The sequence below is a fragment of the Camelus dromedarius genome, chromosome 6 (genome assembly GCF_036321535.1).
Source record: "Camelus dromedarius isolate mCamDro1 chromosome 6, mCamDro1.pat, whole genome shotgun sequence".
NCBI classification, from domain to species: domain Eukaryota; kingdom Metazoa; phylum Chordata; class Mammalia; order Artiodactyla; family Camelidae; genus Camelus; species Camelus dromedarius.
Window position 1 is genome coordinate 42,790,945 of NC_087441.1, and position 21,699 is coordinate 42,812,643.

Below are 21,699 nucleotides of genomic sequence, written 5' to 3' on the forward strand. Positions count from 1 at the left end.
TTAAGCTTCCACGTACCTTGCTTGTCTGTCGTCTTCGCCAGTGTGGCTCATGAGAGCCACTCAATATATTTCCTCAAAGGAGTGAATCTGATTTACTTTGAGTCAATGAAAGGAAAAAAGAGGGAGTGTCTTGCTAATCCATGGGGATAAGGAAATCAAGTCTAAATCTCTATGTCCTAAATATTATTTCTATCTCTGACAACAAAGTTGGACAGCAGAATTTATCACAGGACTAAATCCTCCCCATTAGCAAAGGTGCTGTGATGCCTACAGAACATTCTGATGCTGCAGTCTCCCCACCCCTCCTCCACCCACAGAAGTGTGAATTCTGGTGTGTCTATTGTTTCCTCCAACATTAGGTCAGAGATTTTGTTTTATGTACACTTGGCATCCGTGACAAGGAAAGGTGCTTGTCTGGTTGATATGGGGGAAACTGGGACCTGTGATGATGGTGGTGGAGGAATCCTTTGAAGCCACGATTTTGAGATCTTGTGTTCTTACACAACTGCTCTCTGTTGGCTCTCTTTTAAAAACATGCTACCGTTCAATTTTATCATGAATGCCTTTCCAAGGACAGTAAATGGTTTTACACACTATGACATCGTTTCCATGGCAACTAATGTATTTTAGCAAAGAGAGAGACTCTGCTAGAAGTAGGCTAAAAAGGACAAATACAGAAATGGCACAGTGTAAAATGTGGGGCAATGTGTGTGGTAGTAAAGGTGGTTTTTTTTTTTTTTCTGACTTCTTGTTAGGAAAACCCGTATAACTAGATCTTGGCTTCTTAACTCTTACTAATAAATTTTTTACTGCACCCAACACTCTTTAGTATTTTGCTGACAGAGTTCCTTTAGTTGGTACTTGGATTTTTCATTTATTTGCTTTAACATGTTGTTCATCCCATCAACGTACAAAGATCTGTAACTTCATCCACTTGTGAAGTACGCTGTCCTCACCTCGAGTTCTCCTGGGGAAGCCCCCTCCCTTCTCTGCTGCCCTCGGTTGCATGCAGTGCCTCTTGAGAGGGCTGTCTACATTACCTGTCTCTATAGTGCGTTTCTTAAAAAAATCAAAGCCATTCCAGACAAGCTCTCACCCACCATTCACTCCCATTGCTCACACCCTCTTCCTCTAAGGCTATTATAATTGACCTCTTGTGTTTTTAGAAGCTAAAATGTAGAAGTATTTATTTCAAATCATTCTACAAAACATCAAGCCCCATGTGTGAGCGTTTATGTAAACCCTGGTTTAAAATACGGGGTCGGGTTTACCCTGCTTTATGCATTTGAATGTACTTGGATTTTTGTTGTTGTTGTATGGTAATAAAAACTCCCTTTACACTCTCAAATAAACCCCAAGTGGTGAGCAGATAGCAGTCAATTTCCTGTTTAGTAGAAAGAGAAACGAAGGGATGAATCTTATGACTTAGGAAAATAGCAAACCAGTCTATGGGCTGGATGATAACCTTCATTTATGTCTTGTTGAGCCACATGGTGCATTTTAAAAATTTAAACCAACATTTTAAAATTTGGGTAGTTTTGTATAAAAACTGAGATTTCCAGCTTCCTTTGGGGAAAAAAAAAAATTGGAAGGTCTGGCAAAACCAAGCCTGCCTTCCCTCCTGACAGCAGCCTGCCCAGGCAGTGTTGCAGCTGTCCTCTTGGGCTGGGGCCGGGCTCTTCAGCTCATCTAGCCCCATCTCACCTCCTTCATTCATTGGTTTTACCTGCCTGGCCCCTGTGGGTGGTTTAATATGGGACTCTGCTGCACCCTCTCCTCTTACCAATCACAGAGAAAATGACTAGCAGGACTAGGAACAGAACTTGGTTTCCAAGCCAACTGCTTCCTCCCTGGCTGTGGGCCAAAATTCTGTGCTTTAGAGAGTAATTCATAGTGGTGAGAGGCATCATTAGGCGGTAGAGCCTACGCTTTGCACCTTACTGCTTGCAATAGACCCTGTAGTTCATTGTACTGGGTACATCGTTCATATTTGGGGTGCCTCCCCTCTTCTCTGCCTCTCTCAGAACCGACAGTATGTGCCGTCAGTTGTGACGGGCAGGATGGAGGTGCTCCGCCGGTGTTAACATTTCTATGTGCATAGAGACACTGGCCGGAAGGGTGAAGCTCCATCATCATAACAGGGGTTCCAGAGTTTCCAGATTTTCCAGGAGGTGAATGAATATGTATATAAAAGAAATAAGAATGAAGTAACAGAACAAAGTGTATCTCCGTGGGCTGAGCCCCGTGAGGTCCTCCCAGTGTGGGAGACTCAAGGGTGTTCCCCAGCTACCTTTGCTGTCCTCTCCCAGACTAGCCCCTTCCCTCTGAATTCGTTCAGGGGTCCCCTTGATGTCAGTGTGCTGAAGGTGCCCTTGGGGTGACATTGACTTGTTCCCCAGCGGCGCACTGCCCGGAGCCCCTCCCCGTTTTGAACGTGCACAATCACAGCACCTGTGCTAGGGGTGGGGTGAGATGGACGAGAGGGTTGGAGGTGCTGCCATCCCGGACCTTGTCAGCAGGTTCACCTCTGCAGGGAGACACAGGGGAATGAGCTCATCTGGGGCCAGAATAAATAGCCAGAGGAAAAAGCGTTTTTTTCCCTTGGGGAAATGGGGCAGTGAGGACTACCCAACAACAAATGGCCTTGTCTGAGTGGGGTCCTGTCCCCTTGGGGCTGTTCCAGTTGTGGGGCCCACGGGAGATCATGGTGACCCCGAGCGTGGACAGTCCCACACGCTGCATGGTGTGTCTGGGAGCAGCTGTGGGGGCCTCGGGGCGTCCTCTGTGAGAGTGGGCCTGTTCCCGGGCTTCAGGCAGGGAGCCAGGGGCCCCCCTTCTCCAGAGAGCATTGAGGAGCTTCTGTGTGTGCTCTGTATGTGTCTCAGCTTTCTCTGGAATTGTGGCAGAGTCTGGCCCTGCCTGGTCTTTTTTGTGCCCTGGGTCCTAAGTTAAGAATAACCGAAGGAACACTGCCCCTGTTGACACGCCTGATACGGGAGCTGCTATCAAATGGCTATTTTATCCTCAGTTGCCACTGACATCACACCACATACAGCTCTGAGTTCTCACTTTAGTTTTGATTGAATAGAGCTGTAATCATTGGAGCAGAAAGAAGCCATTCAGACGTGAATATGTGAAGACATGTCTAGTAACGTGCAGATGTTTTTTGGAAGGTCAATGAATATTTTAAATCTTTCGCAAGTAGTAAAAAGGTTTGAATTGGGAATAGAGGAGGTTCTGTGGAAGAGAAAAGTATGCCTCATTTCTCTCTCAATCTTCCAATTCTTAAAATAATCAAACAAAAACCCGAATCTTGGGTTCATTGTGGCCTTTCCTTAAATCTATACAAGATGTGATTATGATTCTAATGTATTGAATCTTGGTTTTTCAGTCACATTTTTTATATAAAAGGGAAGCACCGGGTAATGTTAAAAATAACAGCAGAATCTCCAGATTGGCTCTTTGTCATCTATTTATAGCTAAAGACACAGGACTAAACTGAAAGGAGAGGTCATCTTCTGGTGTTATGTGTGTGTGTTGGGTGTGGGTGCACCCGGGTTGATACACCCACCTTTCCCAGCACCCCCCACCCCCCCAGCTCATACGTGCAGGAGACAGCAGGTCCGCCTGATTCAGAGCAGTTTCATTTCCTTCATTTCCTTTGGACTTTTCTTCATTAGTCACCTTGCTACCGCCCCCCCACCCTTCACCCCTCCGCCCGCAGAAATGGCACATGTCCCTGTTTTGTTGCAGGCACTGTCCTCAGTGCTGTCCTGGCCACAGGCGAACTGGCATTTGAGCAGGGGAGACAGGGAAACAGGTACTGCGCCCAGTGATGTGGGAACATGGAGGAGAGGAAACCAGTTCTTCATAGAAGTGGGGTCAAAGGGGAACAAGAGTGAAAAGGTGATTTTGTCCTAGGCCCTGTAGGCCAATGAGAAAATTATACTTACCCAGCAGCAGAGTGGAGGAGAGTGGACTGACAATGCCAGTCCAGTGCCAGGAATATGCTGGGAGCTGTATCTGTTTTTCTGCCCTTTCCTGGGTCAGAGGCAGGTTGAAAATACACTGGAAAGTGCAGAAGTGTGTTCCTCTCTGGCTGACTTCTTAACTGGTGTGCCTGTCTCTCCCCATCTGGCCTCTGCCGTAGGTTCCCACCCTTCTCCCACCAGCCTCCCCCTGGAGCATGGCCAAGCCTTTGCCGTTCTCCGAATGTGGCCAGTGCCTCTTTGTCATGTCTGCTTGTTCCTCTGCTGGTCCTGTCCTGTCACAAGGTGTGTGGTAGGTGCCTGTGGGAGTAGATGCCCCCGGGCATTTGGAAATACGAGAGCAGTGGGGGTGGGAGGAATTGCTGTATCAAGAGGAGGCTTGATGTTGAGGGCTTCTCAGTGTTGTTTCTAGAGCTTTCTCTAAAAGTAAAATCTTTGTGTATTCCCCCAAAGATGGATTTGAGGGGATATTAGTAGTGGGGAGTCATCCATTTTTGGCCTGGGCCTCATGCTTTGGCTTCCATTCCTGCAGCTGATCACAGGTCGGTAGCATTTATGGGTCCGCCTTTCCCAATGGGGAATCTGGGTCACTTCAGTCACGTTCTCAAAGCATCAGCAGTGCTTTGGCAGGAAGAGTAAAAGCGTGGAATGTGCTCTACTGCCCACGAGCCCATGGTTGAATACATGTATTTTGAAATAGCTATTTAAAATGTCTGTGTAACTAACTACCTGTGCAGATCTGTATCTGTAAATACACACACATGCACATACATTTGGGGAGGGAGGTGTCTATCTTGCCTTAAGTGTTGGAAACTTAAAACTTGGATATTCCAATAATCCAGATTTAGAATAAAGTAACAGAATAATTGGTCAGTTTTTTAAAAATTATCTTTTTAAGATACAGGAGTCATTTCAATACAATGTTACCTCTAGTTCACCTAAGCATTTGATTACCAAAACTTATTTATTCTCAACTTTTCAGAAACAGCTTTTATTTAAGAAACACAGACCTGGTTTTAAAAACAAATTGCTATTGTTCATTCTAAATGGGGTTGCCATGTGAATTTTACTTTTAGGCAATTCTGTTTCATCCATCTATATCCTCTTTGAGACAATGGAGCTGGTACCTAAAAATATCTCAGGCTGTGTGTGCTTGCTGGGAGTCTTTGAAGTTAACGCTGTGACATCCTTCTGGTTTCTGGCTGCAGGATGATGCATATATGCATTGTCTTTGTTAATTAACTCCATCTGTCTAGTAAGCTTGAAAAAGAGATTGGATGATGCTTCATACATGTACACATGGATAAGACTCCTTGTGTAGTAGTGAGCCAGCCACTGCATGCAGGGTTTCGATTATCCTGTTGGTACCAGTTGCTAAAGAGCTTGGAGTCAAGGCTCATTCTTTTAGAGTCTGTTGCTGAACTGGGTATCCTGTGCAGTTGCAGTTGTGCTGTATGCATGAGAGAGGTGAGGTTTCCTCACTGCTTTGGGAAAGGGTAATGGTTCTCCAAGTGTTCTTTCTGTAGCAGATGAAGGAATCTTTCACCTTGCAAATTAGAACATCCATTCTGTAATTCAGAATGACAATCTCCCTAAACCTCTTTGGAAGTGTTCAAGAATGGAAGCCAGACTTCTACTGTATAGATGTTCCCTTTGGTGAAAAGTGCTTGTGGTACTGAATTACTCTCTGCTGATTATAGAGAGGCCACTTGAAATTTCTGGACAGGGAGAATTCCCATTTTCTCCTTTTTACAGCTCAGCGGTGTCTAGATCCCCAGTGGGTGAACCAGAAGGAGAGACATTTAATGCCTGGTGGCATTTGGTGGGACAGGACTGCATGTCTCAGAAGCAAGAGAGAGGTGGGGGGATGTGAGTTGCCGAGGCACAGGCTGTAGCAGCGTGCTCTTTAGCGCTCCCCCCTCCAGCCTCTGTGCTGCTCCTCATGCATGTCTGCAGTGAGTTCATGATTTGAATGCCCATCTGCGGAAGACAATATAGGAGTTTCTAATTCTCTTCCCCATGGTCATTTTTTCTTTCCTTCATTCTGAGTCATCTTTGATTAAACAAAACAAAGATATGACTGTTAATTATGCAGTCTTTCAAACAGCACAAAAATTCTCTTTTGTATATGTGGGGGAGGGATGGTTTTGATGGGGATGGTAATTTATGATGGGTGGTATTTTAAACCATGGACCAGGAAGAAAGATGCTAAGAGTCATCTTAGTTTGAGTCTCTGCTAAGATAGGAAAAATCGTTTCTCTTTTTTTTCCTTCAGATTTCTCAAACTTTTCACTTTCTACCCTAACATATTGTCAACATAATTTCATGTAACCATTTTTATTGTTCTCTTTTAGACACCTTATTAAAACTGAAGCTTTGTTCAAGCAATTAAAATTACAAATAATAAATGAGGTACCATAATATTGGCAGGTTGTAGGCAGAGTGCATGAGCAAATTGGAGATCTGCCTGCTCCTGGCACTTTAAAAATTCATGTTGAAGTGGGCATGGGTGCCATCCGAGTCAGCATCAGCTGTGCCAGGGGCTTAACACAGGGTCTAAGGTGATCCTGGGGCCAGACTTCCATGGACAAGTTGTGCAGGCTGGTGAATTGGCAAGCCTCCCGGAGAGGGGAACCCCAGCTGATGGGAAAGCAAGGCCATCCCAGGAAGGCTGTTTTGACAGTGAGGCTCACCCACAGTCAGACAAGACATGGGGCAGATAGGGGCTGGGAACTAAGGGAGGATTTAAGCCGAGAGGTAATTTGAACAAGACCTTGGAGACTCATTTTTCACGTGTCCCAACTATGGATGCCTTGTAGGCACCCTGCAGAAGGTGTGTGTGTGTGTGTGTGTGTGTGTACACACACATTCAAGACTTCCACCCCTATTTTTCCTGGCTCTGGAAAGTTCAGATCTCATGTTGGCTTCCTGTGGTGGTACAGGGCCAGGTCTTTCTTTGCAGTTGCAGGCAGGTGTTTGTGGCAACTGTGACTTCACAACAATTGTGTGAATGAGAAAAAAAATTGTGGGCAAATTGATTGCAGCAAATGAAAATTCTACGGTGGTGTTTTGTGGGTGGTTTACAGGCAAAGAGTGCTCAGTTCTCTTCTGATGTCTTTTTTTTTTTTCTTTTACAGTTTTTTGATGAAGCAGGATGCTGATCTAGACGTGGAAAAAGTAAGTTGGCAAGTTTTGCACTGAGAGCACATGCCTTGTAAATTAGAAAGGGTTTCCCATGGGACCTAGGACTTGGTCCATTTTGAATTTGGGATTGTGACTCTGAGCCCATAGGTTTCTAAGAGAGAGGCTGAGTTGCAAATGGAGCTGGTATATGAAATAAAAAGTCTTAGCTCACTTAGGGGAACCTGCTGTTTTCCCCCTTCCCTTATTTGTAACACTCGGTTTTGATAATTATGGGAACATACACTTGAGCTCTGGTCTCCCCCGCCCAGGAATAGAACAAAGCATCTGTCCCATGGCTGCTGCACCTTTGGGGGCTGCTGAGGGATGGGCAGCCCTCCGTCTTCAGATGGGTTTAGGGAGGTGCCTTGTTCATTTGTTGTTGGTCTTCCCCGCTCTCAGACGGCTGCTGCTTTCCGCTGCCCTAGTTGTACCTTTGAATTGCAGTTACTGTGTAACAGGTCATGGTTTCATTCACTTAACATTTTTTTGGTGCCCCCTGGGTGTTACATACCTTGCTGGACTCTGTTGAAACAAAAATGAATGTGACAGCTGAGTACACAGGTAATTATTACACAATATGTTAGAGCTGTGCAGGAGGGGCTGAGGGTGGAGGGGTCGGTGGATGGATGGATGGGGAGGGATGTGGAGGAACCATATTTTCATTCTTTCTTCAAATGTTTGCCAAGTCTTTTCCGCCTGTGTTTCTTTTGACTCCTTAAGCAGCCTTGGGTTTCTGTGAAAGGCTGGTCTTAGTCAGGTCTCACCAGTCACCCATAGGACCCCTTCCTGCCCGACTATGCTGCTCAGTCACGTTGCCTTGGGTGTAATTTTTCATTGGTTCCACCTTATCATCCTAAAATGACTTGGGTGTTATTTCTCACATTGAATTTATGTGTAAGAGAGGTTCTTCTCCTGAACTAGAGCCATTCCTTCTGCAGACAATGCATCTTTGTTTTAAATTGGTGAAGTATACTATCTGAAACGTCGTTTGAGAACAATTATGGGCAATCCCTGACCTTTGACCCCATACAGCCCCCCCACCCCAGCTTCTGCAGAATGGTCTGTGATCTCCTTTCAGTCATGGCCTTTTTAGCTCCTACAAGCCAAGGGGACTCAGGGCAACAAAAGGGCTCTAGGCAGGGCCAGGCAGAAGGGAGCCTTTGTAGAACCCCCCTGCACTTAGTCTTGGCTGTGGAAGCCAGGGGTCAGCAGAGACAGTCCCTTTGGAGGAGAGTAGTGTCAGCTCTCCTGGGCCAGGCCCGGCACACAGCAGCTGGAGCTACCCCAGGGCGGTGTAGCCCAGGACAACAGAACACCTGTCGGTGAGGTCTGGGAAAGGCCTTGTGCAGCCCAGGCCAAGGTGAATCCTGCAACCACAGGACAGGGAGGTCCAGCTTAGCGGGGACCTCTTTGTGTTCTGAATACAACCCAATGCCAGGCAGAGCAGAGGGCAAAGGGCTGGGGAGCCCTGAGTGGAATGAATTAAATTCTCCCTTCAGCTCTGCTGTTAACTTGCTGTAAGACCTTAGGCAGATCTTGTCTCCTCTCTGGGCCTCATTTTTCTCATCAGTAAAGTGGTCTCTTTTCCAGGACCAAGTAAAATTCTTCATTTTTCCACTTAAAAACACAAAACACCTACTTTTTTTTCACTTTGCGACTTGAGCCTTGTATCAGAAAGGAAAAAGAGCTGTTGGCCACAGTCTCAAGAAAACTTACTGAGGAGGCCCAGTGGGGGCTGCGAGCGCCTGGCAGGTGGGGCCTCGTCGGTTCTACCTCCCGGTTCAGCGCTGGCGCAGTGAGTGTCTGACCGGGCAGTGAACCATGTGACCCACCCTGTCGTGTGGGTTGCGTGTTTGTCAGTGCTAAGGGAGGTCAGAATAAAAGAAGCTAAATGTTGGGTAAGAATGCTTCTTGGGCTGCGTGAGTTGGAGCTGCCCCTCAAGGGCTCTGCCTGCACCCTCTCTGTCAAGTAGTTAATGACCTGAAACACACTTAACTGCCCCAGGGGAGTTCACTATGTTAAAAGCTCTAATTCAAAAGCTCCTGTTCCTGAATCTCTTTCTAATGCTCAGAGAAGGCTGTTGAGTACAGATGTACCAACTGTTCTCTTTGCCTGTTTATGTATCTGCCAAGAAGAATCGAGTCCAGGGTACGCATCCATTGTTTAAGTAAACGATGCCTGTTAGCCAACCCGAGTGAAGAAAAACCACTGATGTCATGGTGTGTTTTTTTTTTGCTAATGGATTTTTGAGTTTTCTCTTTCAGTTGAACATTTTTGTAAAGACAGAACTATGAAAGGAAAATTAGCTTAATTTTGACATGTCAAAGCTCAAAGATAAATCGGCATACCTTCTGTAATTATTAATTATTGTCTGTAGTTTGTTAGACTTCCGTATATACTGAGTGCTTTTATATGTGTCACACTTGTTACAACAGCCTTTTGAGGAGACCGTGTCCCTGACCGTGAGTTGCTCAAGGCACCACAGTAGTGATAGCAAGGATTCTAATCATATCTGTCTGGTCCAGAGCCTTGTATTTCCCATACTCCATCCTACCATGGAATTGATACAATATTTGAGACAGTATGTTTGTCGCCTTTTAAAGAAATTTTTTGAGTTAATAATAAGAAAAAGCAATGTTGCTTTCTAGAGAGGTCTTCCTTGACACTCTCCCTCCCAACCCGGGTGGGGTTGCCCTACCACCAAGCACTTCTTCAAAACTTCCATTGCTCTTGTAGAGTTATTTGTACAATGGCCATCTAACATCTGTGTTAGACGTCTAACATTGAAATGTAAGCTTTGTCGGGTCTGAATCCTTCGTGTGCTAGGCCTGGAGCCTGCCCCTAGTGTGCCCTCTTAAAATGTTGAATGCCGCATGATCAAACTGGGGGATAGTGCGAACCAATGAAAGCCACCTTAGTAGGTAGAAAAGTAGAAAACCTTACTGTTTACCCCAGAAATGTTTCTCTTCTCCATCTGCGGGTTTTATCTGTGGAAACCATGCTTGTTAATAGCATTATATGGAGATAAGGCAAGCATTCCTTGGCTTTCTTGCCAAAAGTAAAGTTTCAAGCAGACCAATGAATAGATAATTCTTAAGAACGAAGTAATCTGGGCAAGCAGAGGGAGTCTGAAGATAAACGAGGGACAAGCGGTAAGAACACAAGAGAAACATTAAACATTTTTTTCACAGAATCTTCTAGAATTGTTGAAGGATATACTTCAGAGGTTGGTTTCCATAAATCACTGATTTATTTAAATAAGGGTGTATCTTCTAAAAGGGAAATCCACCCTCAACTGAATTTTAAGGAATGTATAATTTTGTTTTTATGTCGGAAAAACAAAAATGCACTTTTTAAAATAAAAAGCTGATAAAATTGTCATCTTACTTAGTAATTTAAATCATGGTTTAAATGGATTTGATTAAAATAACATCTGCTTTGGTCATAAGTACTCTCAAAGGCCTGAGAAGAAAGGTCTGATTTTCATGTACCCTGCATGGCCTTTGTCTAGCATGATGAAGGGATTTTAGCGCCTGCCTTGAGAGAGGCGCCTGTCATATCTGTATTTTCAGTGAGACCAGGAATTCCTGTATTGCTACTACAACTGTTCGCAGGGTTTAGATGGCTGCCTCTGGCCACACACGTGGCCAAAATACTACTGTCTATTTGATAGACACAAAACCACCTCAAAGAAAATTGTCATTCAGAAAGAAAAGTAAATTAAAAAATTACCACCTGCTTTAAAGTTGTTTCCTTTTTCTCAGTGAATTCCTTGAACTGTGTTAGTCTGTAAATGTGGAATGTACTTAGAAGCTACTCCATTTTTCAGTCTTTCTTTTGTTTTAATAAGTCCCAAGAGAAATGATAAAAAATATCCTAGATTCTTATTGTGGGGCAGATAGTCTTGTGAAACAATCTGGTTCTAAACAGTGAAGGGTTCAAAATTCAAGACTGCATTAGGAACCAAGCTTTAAATCTGTGTGTACGTGATTCCTACGCAGCTGGTTGAGAGAAGGAAAAATTAATGCTTGTAAGATTTTTCTTTAGTGGAGGGAATAGGATTTCCAGGGGTCAGAAGATCAGCAAGGCTTATCTGGGATGTGCGAAGGCTTGTGAATGCTGGTCACTGGGAAGGCATGAGGATGTGTCTCCAGTGGGAGCATGGTGGGGCGTTGGTGTTGGGGTGCACCGCCTCGCTGACTACGCTGGTTGCTATGAGAAGAGAGAAAGGCAGGGAGGGAAGAACAGCGTGAGCAGGACTCCCTGCCGTCTGTGGAAGCCACTGCCTCCTGAATGGAGGGGAGGGCTCACCAAGTGCTTGTGGGTCCTTTAGGCCCTCTCTGATACGCGCACTTAGAGCTGCCAGCCCCAGGATCAGTAGGATGCCCAGTTAGCTTCCATTCTCCCTGCCCCTTGCCCTAACCCCACATGTAGACTGCCCCATTCTACTGGTGACCGGGCATTGGGACGGACCAGCCTCTGCTTCACTGAGTAAAGGAAAAGACCAGGCTTCACACAGCCTGCTTTCCTGGTGACTGGGGATCAAAAAAAGGGAATGGCTTTGGGTTGGGTTAGGGGAGGGTTGTGTGTGTTTAGGAGCAAGGAGCTTGTGCAGAGTTGTGTTTGATGGAAGAGCAAAAACATTTTTAGTCCCAGACCAAAAACAGTTGTTATACATCACCCATAATAATGGACCAACTTTCTTTCACATCAATCTCTGGATTGTAAAACTACATGCTGCTGTTGTCCGAGAAGGAAAAAACATGCCCTCTGCCAATTCAAATTTCCAAGAGAGTAAAATATCCCTCGTTCTAGCTACTATAAACTCAGGCAGGTCTCCGTGGCAGTTGGAAGAACTACAGATAACACTGTAACGTCGTGATTCAAGGAAAGAGTTGAAAAATTGAGGATAGATTGTCTAGTCCTGGACACAGAACAGTTAATTCATTCTTTCCTTGAACATTAATGAACTCTGGCAGAGGGGTGGGCAACCACTGTTAGGCCACATGTCATCTTATTCTGTTGTCCCATTTTACACATGAGGAGAATGGAGCTCAACAGAAGTGAAATGATTTACCCAAGGACTAGAATCTAGGAAGTAGCAAGATCTAAAACAGGTCTCAGACCTGGCACGCCCTTCCCTCTTCACTGCAGGGTGGATGCACTCTTGTACTGAAGCTTAGAGGAGCAGATGACAGCGGGTCATCAGCAGCCTCATGGCGCTGAACTGGGGATTTTATACACACCTTTCATTTTCTGTTCACTGAACTGAGAAGGACTTTCTTCCTGATGTAGGTTTTCAAATAGTAATGATGTTTTTATCAAGGAGACATCAGAAACCTCAAAGGGGAACTGTCTCTTGAAACCTGACCTGGCCCCGCTAGGTGGTCCCCTCAGTGACAGCCTGGGAGAGACTTTCAGAAATGGGGTTCTGCGTGGAGTCTGGGGAGGCCTTTGGGACCCTCATTCTCTTTCCATGGCCAGTTCCTCGGCTCGGGGATCATTTTATTGTATTCCTCATCTCAGTGGCATTCATCAGTCTCCCCAAGCTGGATGTCACCAGGCGAGGTGGGGAGAAACGCTCCCACATTACAATAGAGTCAGGATGAGCTCCCACCTACTCCGGAGGCTCCCTCCTGTGGCCCTGAGTGCTGCATCATCCTGATGGCAACCAGGGCCTGCTGGGTGGAGGTGGGAATCATTTGGTTGTCTGCCTTGCATAGACTTACTGTCTGCTGACTTTGTGTGTGAAGGAGAGATTATTAGTAAACTGTGTGTGACAAATGGTTTAAAAGATGCTTATGTCACTGCCCCAAACACTTTTTTTTTTAAATGGAGGTACTGGGGTTTGAACCCAGGACCTCGTGCATGCTAAGCACACACTCTACCACTGAGTTATACCCCCCAGCCCCAAACACTTTTAAAAGCAGAGCTGCACTTGTTCTGAGACTGGTATGGAATAGTCCATACAAACACACAAACATTCAAGCTTTTCCCTTAAAGAAGATTATTACTGCCCATTTTTGGCCAACAACAAAATTCTATTTAAACAGAAAACCTTCCATAATAGGTTGCTGTGGCTGTCGTAACAGATGACCACAAACTTGGTGTCTTAAAACAACAGAGATTTATTCTCTCATGGTTTTAGAGTCAGGATCCAATGTCAAGATGTCACCAGGAATGCATTCCCTGCAGAGGCCTTGGGGGAAATCTGTTGCTTGCATCATCTCTTTCAGGTTTTGGTGACCACAGGCGTTCCTTGGCTTGTGGCCGCATCACTCCAATCCCTGCCTCCACTTCCGTGTTACCTTCTCCCTGTGTCTCTATCCAGTCTCCCTCTGCACTGCTCTTCGAAGGATACCTGTGATGGCTCTTAGAGCCCCCAGGTCATCTAGGATTAGCTCCTCCTCTAGAGGTCCTTAACTTGATGACATCACAGCATGCCTTGTAAAGTAATCTTCACCGATTGCAGGGATTAGGAAGGGACTGTCTTAGGAAGGTGTGGACACTTTTCTGTCTCCCACATCTCTCTGGGAATTTCTGTATTTTTCATTTCCTGAAACATAAAGCCTGTGACCATTTATCTCACAGGTTACTTTAGTGAATTTAATTTTCCTAGATGATGCCACTTGGACCACCTAGGAACCAACCTTGTCTTCTAGGCCTCCCAATAGGCAAGGCCGTTTCAGACTGGGGTGAAGTAAGGATGAAGAATTCTGGGCTCTAGGCGTGGGGAGGGGCCTGTGAAAGCAGATCCTCCCGTGTGAGGGGGAAATAGGCTAGAGAGGCAGGGTCAGCGAGTCAGGAAGGGAGACTTGTGCCCCAGCCCCTCCTCTGCAGACCCTCAAGCTGTTTCTCATAGTGTAGAAGTCTCTAGGCTTTTCTTCATGTGAGAGCTCTTCAGCACCTGACGCCCCATCCCTGCAAATCCTCCTTTCCTAGACCAACAGCCCTGGTTCTTAGAAATATTCTCATGTTACCTGATGTCAGGAATTCTGGCTTTCTGGTTACTTCCTCCTGGAGGCATTCCCTTGATGCCATTGTCTCTTTAAGAGCATGGCACTAAAAAAGAATGACCCTACCATTTTTAAAAGTGGTTTTGGGGGAAAAAAATTACAAATACAAAAAATTTAAAAATTAAAAAAAACAAAAGCATGGCACTCAGACATGAGCAATACTTCAGATATGGCTCTGCCAGTGTCGAGTAAGGACTCTACACCTAAGACAATTAGGTCTTGTGAAAGGCATGTGTTTTCTGTATCATTAAATGTTTATATCAGTGCATCTCTGATTCAGCTGCTCTCTCACCTGCAGCTTGCACTGGGCTTGTATTCAATAAAAATCCTTAAGACTTTAAGATAGGAGTTGCTTTAAACCCATCCCCTTTGCCCCTGTCACATAGAAGAGCTGAGTTTCTTGTCAGTAGCAGGATGGGATCACCCTGGGATCCAGAATACAGTCCAGACAGGAATCCACAGAACAGACAGATCCGTGGGCTGGGGCACGTGAACGGGGACACACGAGCAGCAGACTGTAACAGGAGACAGTGAGGACAACTGGTAAGGAAAGCATAGCACTGGGGAAATCCTTCCGTAGGGGTCAGTCTAGGTGGACAGATGTTTGGCAGCAGAACAGTCTGGCTGAGCAGGTCAAGGGCCTGATGTAGAAGAGCTGGGTGCAGAGGAATCAGTTACAGGATCAACTGCAGAAAGAGGGTGGGGCCCAGGACAGGAGCCTGAGCCCAGAGAGTGAAAGGAAAACCCCAGTCTGAAGGCAGAGTCATAAAATTGCTGAGTCTGTGTCAATGGCCTGGAGCCTCTCCCACCCAGAGCCTGGTCAGGGTCATTGGCAGAACTTGTGAACAGGGGTGAGTTGTCCCAGCTGAGCAGACTGGAGGGTACAGGGCAGGGGCTGGCATCATCCTACATTTATGCAGTAGATGTTTTTACAATTGAAAGTAGGATTTTATCTGTTAATTTTGGAGGGTTGTTGTTTTGATCAGTTCTAGTGGTCATTCCAGCCTATTGAATTCCATTCAAATGTCCATTCTTTCTTTACATTAATTACTGTTCCCTTTCAGCTGTGAGTTATTTGTGATTTCCATAAGCACATCTTGATGAAAACATCCTTAACCAAGGATGATGAACCTCCCAAGCCCTGCTGTGTGTGGACGTCCCTCCAAGTCAGTGTGGCTGCCCTGTGATGTTCGTGCCCTCAGGTGTGGCCATCCAGTCAACTCTGAGTTCACCAAACCCGATTGTCCCTTGGCCCAAGGTTTCCTGTCTTGTTCAGCTATATTTGGAGTGTCCAGAGCTTTGCTGACGTCATAGTACTCTGTGTCTGTAATCAGTCACTCCGACAGTCCTGTGGAAGCGCTGTGAGATGGCCCCTCGGCTTGCTCAGCCAGACGGGGAGGGAAGGTTGGTAGAGTACTTGGTTATTCGCTGCTTTGAGAGGAGAGGTACCCGTCTGTTTCCACTGATGTCGGGGAGTTTCAATCCTGAGCTGCACTTCCTGTAGCACACTTGTGGGCCTGAGCCCGTGGGTGATTTTGAACTCAGGACTAGAACCCTGTATTCAGATGTGGAGCCCTAATCTCTATGTTAGGGGTTCACCTCTACTGAAGACTGATCCTCCTTTGTGGGTTACATGTGGTCTGTGGAGGGCAGCCCGCACTGTCGGGGGAACATGGCTGCTTCTCGGAAGATGTAGGCGTGTTCAGAAAGTTGTGAAATATGCCACTGCTGCGTAGAGCCAGAGTGTAAAGTGAGGGAAAGGAAGTGGGATGCTGTGGGGATCATTTCTTTTAACAGAAGGAGGGATGAAACAGTGCACCTCTTTGCCTCATCCTTCCAAGTAAGATACCAAGAAAAAGTGAGATGGCTCCAGGGTGGAGGCTGAGGCAGTGTGGAGCGGTGGAAGGAGTGTGTGGCCCCTTGGGCCTCAGTAAGTCCCCACTGTGCGACTGAAGAGCTGCGGGATGTTGACTGTGGGAGAAGCAGATAGTCATCGTGTGTAACTGTGGCTTGAAACTGTGGTGAGTGTCTGAAGGGGAGGTACAGGGTATTGTGAAATTGACACAGAGACGAGAGGGTCCTGATTGGGAGTCAAATGAAGAGATGCTGAAGAAGGGAGGGCTTCGTAATCATTGACCAGTCTCTATTTGTTATTCCCTCTTTCTTTGGGGAATACTGGCCAAGGATTGAATGACACCCAAGTGTGATGTGGAGTTGATTCATACCCAGGGTAAGAGAATGGGCCAGGGGAAGTCTCCTTCCCACCACATTATTTTTTCTCTTGCTCCCTAAGATTTAATGCTACAGTAATTTGAAACAAAAAAAGTAAACTTCTGTGTTGGGGGCACAGTGGAGATTTTGTCCATCTTTGGAAGAATGTTCTGAAAAGTAGTCCTCTGAGACTGGAGGTGGTGGAAACAGTAGTTTAAAAAACAAAGTTCAACCTTTGCCTACTAGGCTGTTGTCAGATGGGGGAAAACTATTTTTTCCTTTACCAGAGAGCTTGACCCGTGCATCAGGATGCATGCAAAGTTACAGAGCACAATGCTTAGGTCACATGCAAGATGCTTATAGCAAAAAAAGTGCATTTTAAGTTGGGGGAAAGTTTGAACAGCCCTTAGGTACTGAAGGTGAAGTAGCGGAGGATATAACTCAGTGGCAGAGTGTGTGCTTAGCATACACAAGGTCCTGGGTTCAATCCCTGGTACTGCCATTAAAAAATAAATAAATAAAAAACCTAATTACCTCCACCCCCAAAATAAATAAAAATGTGAAATTATTGAAAAAAGAAAATGAAGTAACTTATAAAACCTAGTTTTGAAGTTTGGGCATTACAGTCATCCTGAGTGAAGTTTTAGGTGTGGGGGAGGCCTCTTCAGTGTAGTGTCGGGAGTCCTTTTTTTCCCTTGGCCCGTGAACTGGTAGAACTAGACACTTCTGACGGCTACCATCACATTTACTCTATTTTCTCGTATTTGATATTAATAAATATTGGCTACTAGCCAACTAAATAACTTTTTCTTCATTCTATTTTTATAATGGCCCAGAGGAAAATATAATTAGGCTTCTGTGTTTTCTGGACGGTTAATAAAACAGCACCAAGACACTGTCTGCAGTTGACCGTTGAACAACATGGGTTTGAATGGGGAGGTCCACTCATACGCCATTTTTTTCAGTAAATACTGTGGGGGTACACGATCTGCAGTTGGTTGAATCTGCAGATGCGGAACCAAGGATAGGGAGGGCCAGCCGTAAAGGTACGTGGAGATTTTTGGCTGCACAGAGGGTCAGCACCCCAACCTCCCTTCCCCGTGCTGTTCAAGGGTCAGCTATAATGTTTTTTGAAGGAAAAAGTAAAAAGCTTAAAAATCATTTCAGAGCCAACAGAGTAAGATGTGTCAAGGCAAGAAAAAGCACTTGTTTTTTGTTTTCAAGGTTTTGTTTTGTTTTGTTTTGTCTTGTTTTGAATAGACTTTATTTTTTAGAGCAGTTTTAGGTTCACAGCAAAATTGAGGGGAAGGTACAGAAATCTCTCATGAACCTTCTGCCCCCACATGTGTATCGCCTCCCCTGTTATTAACATCTCTGACCAGAGTGGTACATTTGTTACAACCAATGAACCTACCTGTGCACATCATTATCATCCAAAGTCCACTGTTAACATTAGGATTCACTCTTGGTGTTGTCCATTCTATAGGTTTGGACAAGTGTATAATGACATACGTCCACCATTAAAGTATTATACAGAGTGCTTTCACCGCCTTAAAAATCCTCAGTGCTCTGCCTATTCATGCTTGTCTCATCCCTAAACTCTAGCAACCAGTGATCTTTTTGCTGTCTTTATAGTTTTGCCTTTTCCAGAATATCGTGTAGTGGGTATCATATACTATGTAGCCCTATCAGATTGGCTTCTTTGAGTTAGTAATATACATTTATGTTTCCTCCATATCTTTTCATGGCTTGATAGTTCATTTCTTCTTAGCACTGAATATTATTTCCATTGTCTGGATGTACCACAGTTTATTTATTCATTCACCTTCTGAAGTATACCTTGGTTGCTTCCAAGTTTTGGCAATTATGAAGAAAGCTACTATGAACATCCACGTGCAGGCTTTTGTGTGGACTAAGTTTCTTCTCCTTTGGGCAAATACCAAGGAGCACGATTAAAACCACTTCCTTTTTGTTGGAAATATAGAAATTGTTTATTTTCTTTCAGAGGCGAGGGGTAGAGCCCAAGTCAGCACATGCCATAGGCCTGTCTGCATGTAAATGTTTAGGCAGCTGTCGTCTCACTGATGCTTTGCCCATGAACATCCATTGCTGTGTCTCAGCTCAAATTTGAGGTGGTGAACAACAGATTTTTGTGTTTTCTTGTCTATCACCGTATCCCTTGGTCCTGTGATCACTGAGAGCTTTCTTCACTCAAATTGAAGGAATTGAACAACTTGGGTGCTTTTCTCCAAAGGCCCTCTTTTTTTTTCTTTCTTTCTTTCTTTCTTTCTTTCTTTCTTTCTTTCTTTCTTTCTTTCTTTCTTTCTTTCTTTCTTTCTTTTTTTCTTTCTTTCTTTCTTTCTTTCTTTCTTTCTTCCTTTCTTCCTTTCTTCCTTTCTTCCTTTCTTCCTTTCTTCCTTTCTTCCTTTCTTTCTTCCTTTCTTTCCTTTCTTTCCTTTCTTTCCCACAACCATGTTCCTGCATCAGGTTCTTGTCACCTCTCACTTTGGAGTCACCTTCCCTGGCCTGGTGTTTCAGATGTGTCTTTCAGCTTCTCTGTTCATGGCTGAACTCAGACTTCTCTGTTGAAGCCAAACACTTATCCTGGCCCCCCGCCTGTGACACGCATCCTGCTCCTCGCAGGGCTGAGTGTAGCATTCTGCACAGTATCTACCACCTCTTTGCATAAACCTTTCCTTACTTTTCTTGTCCTTTCTTTTTCATAATCATTCTTTACTTTAGTATGTCTTCTATGATCAAATGAAAATAGGCCCATTAAAGTTAAAATGGGGATGTGCTGTTCTGTTTTCATATTATGATGCAGATGGTATGAAACATTTTTGAAGAAAATCAAATTACCCAGACTCAGATCTCCAGGACAGTGGCTACAATTTGTGTATTTTTTCCACAAGAAGTCTACTAAATTTGGGAGACAACTGAAGTTAAAAAAAAAAAATTATTTAACAAATCCATTTGCTTTTTAAGGAGTTTCTTTATCAGTTTTATTTTCTGAGTAGGAAATAGAAGCTTTTAGAATAAACATTCCTGAAATACAGTAAATCCAATAAGAACTCTTATTTTGTCTCAGTTAAGGCCAAGGTACCAAGATCAGGACTCCTGAGGGAGTCTAACTGAGGTTAGAGCTGAAAAGTAATCTCAGAGTTTACTCTTAAAAGAGGAGAAAGAAGGATGAAGAATTGTGCCGATGTTGGGAGCCTGAGTGTCTGAGACAAGTGTGGAACTGAGACTATTTTACAGGAAATAGGAAAGGATGGTTTGGGGAGGTCAGGCTGGGCAGGAGTAATGGGATGCAGTACACATGACAAGCCTCCCAGGAGCAGCAGGAGACACTGCAGTGGGGTCGGGCGCGGGAGATCCAGGCCAGCATTGCTGCCTACAGCTCCTTGGTGTGACTTAGCAAAAGACCGTCACACCCTGAGTGGCATTTCAGGTCTCCTTGCAACGCAGTTAGCACCACCTTCTGAGTGAGAAGTCACCCTAGCGTTTACCTTCCCATCAGCAGTGGCCTGAATAAATGCTCCCGTTGGTCCATGTAGGGAACAAAGACCGTCATGTTGGGTGCTCAGTGGTTGTCATGTTTGATTGGAGCAGGGAGTCCGACAGAGCAAGCACTCAGTCTCAGACAGAGGATCAGGGGTGAGGGCTCTGCAGAGGGTCAGAGCACCAGGAAGGAGACACTGAGGGAGCTGAGTCCAGGGCTCAGGGTAACATGAAAAATGATGAGGCTGATGTATGCAGAAGAACATATAATCATACAAAGGAGTGTGTGTCAGATACATACGTACATACCTACACAGAGAGGGGACTGGAGGGGAAGAGAGAGAGAAATACAACTCCTGTACCCGCCTTGCTGCTTAAGAACTAGAGTATCTGGTAATCTTCCGGTAATCTGGAAGCCCCTATGCGCTCCTTCCTGGCCATACCCCTGTCTTTCAAAGGAACCACAGTTCTGAATTCAGTGTTTGTCACTTCCTGGCTTTTCTGTGTAAGTATATTTCCCTAAGCAATCTGTTAATTAAGTTTTGTTTGCCTCGGAGCTATATATGAATGGTATTCTTGTACCATTTGCTTTTTTCAGTTGATTTTTTTTTTTCAGATTCATCCTTATTGATGCATGAAGTGGCACGCATGAAATTCATTTATCTTCCCTGCTGTGTGGTCTCGCCTTGTATGAATACACCTCAATTTATTTATCCAGTCTCCTCTCAATGGACATGTGGGTCATTTCCAATTTTGTACTGTCTTAAACAGTGCCTCTATCAACATTCTTATATGTGCATCCTGCTGCAAACGGTTTCTCTAGGATAGGTACCAAAGAGAAGAATTTCTGGGTCTTGGAGGATGTGCATCTTCAGCTTTACTGGGTCATACCAAATTGTTTTGCAAAGTGGTTATATTTGGACATTCCATTTGGCATTCCCTTGAGTAAACAGATTAACTTTTAAGAGAAGGGAAAATTGGAAGAAAAGATGAAATGCAGTATTAACTAAATATTGGAGAGGAAAAGGATGTCACTGGGGTCTGATGAAGTACAACTCCCCGTCAAAGTGTAGGGTAGAGACAGCTGGGGGCATGAAGGGAGAGGTGTAGGTTCTAAACGACCACAGTGGGAAGGGTGAAAGGTTGTTTTTCATGGACTGTAGTCACATTGTGATGAGGGAGCAGATTCCATCTCAGGAGGAATAAAACACCCAGTTCTCTCCATTTTCACTCAGTTTTCCCCAATCAGCAAGAACCTTTAGTTCTCTGTCTGGGGAACAGATAGATGCTGCCAGGCATGTAAGCATCTGTTTCCACATCAAACTGATGGTGGTATGGATTTCTGGTAAAGCTTTCAAAACAGATATCCACACAGAGGCACTCAAATATTTTGGAGATTACTTTCCTCCAAACATAGGAGATTTTTCTGACAGCTATGCTTTGTATTTTATAAATTCAGTAAACTGGCACAGGGTTTGACAGTACTATTTCTGTGACCTCAGAGGGTTAGTTGATGAGAACCCAGAGCAGTTCTGTGATCGCTCATTCATTTGACCTGAGAAAAATGGGTCTGTGGCGTTTTGAACAGCAAATTAGCTATGAAATATGACACGGTCCTGGGTGAGCATTTTGGCCTGATTTGTAAATTCTGACCATTCTGATACATTAAGCTAATAGAATTTGTTTTCTTTTCAAAGAATTTCCATTCTTCCAAATCTAGCTTTGAGTGAGGATAACGTCTTTTGTTGGCATCCCTATGAAACTGAAAGTAGAGCATTAAACCATTAAAAGCATGTGT

General features: G+C 44.7%; 1 protein-coding gene and 1 non-coding gene across 6 annotated transcripts in view; one reads left to right on the forward strand and one right to left on the reverse strand.

Annotated features, from left to right (window-relative positions):
• FYN (FYN proto-oncogene, Src family tyrosine kinase) overlaps window positions 1-21,699 on the forward strand; it is a 198,558-nt gene that overhangs the window by 19,310 nt on the left and 157,549 nt on the right. For 4 of the 5 annotated variants that reach the window (XM_010992002.3, XM_031456177.2, XM_031456178.2 and 1 more), the window contains exon 2: window positions 7,127-7,166. The gene's annotated coding sequence lies outside the window, so the exon portion shown is untranslated. Of the gene's footprint in view, window positions 1-7,126; window positions 7,167-16,012; window positions 16,211-21,699 lie in introns of those variants that run through there. The other variant, XM_064486766.1, reaches the window with a different exon arrangement.
• Window positions 13,007-13,078, reverse strand: TRNAA-AGC (transfer RNA alanine (anticodon AGC)). The gene has a single exon. It is a non-coding gene; the product is annotated as a tRNA-Ala (tRNA).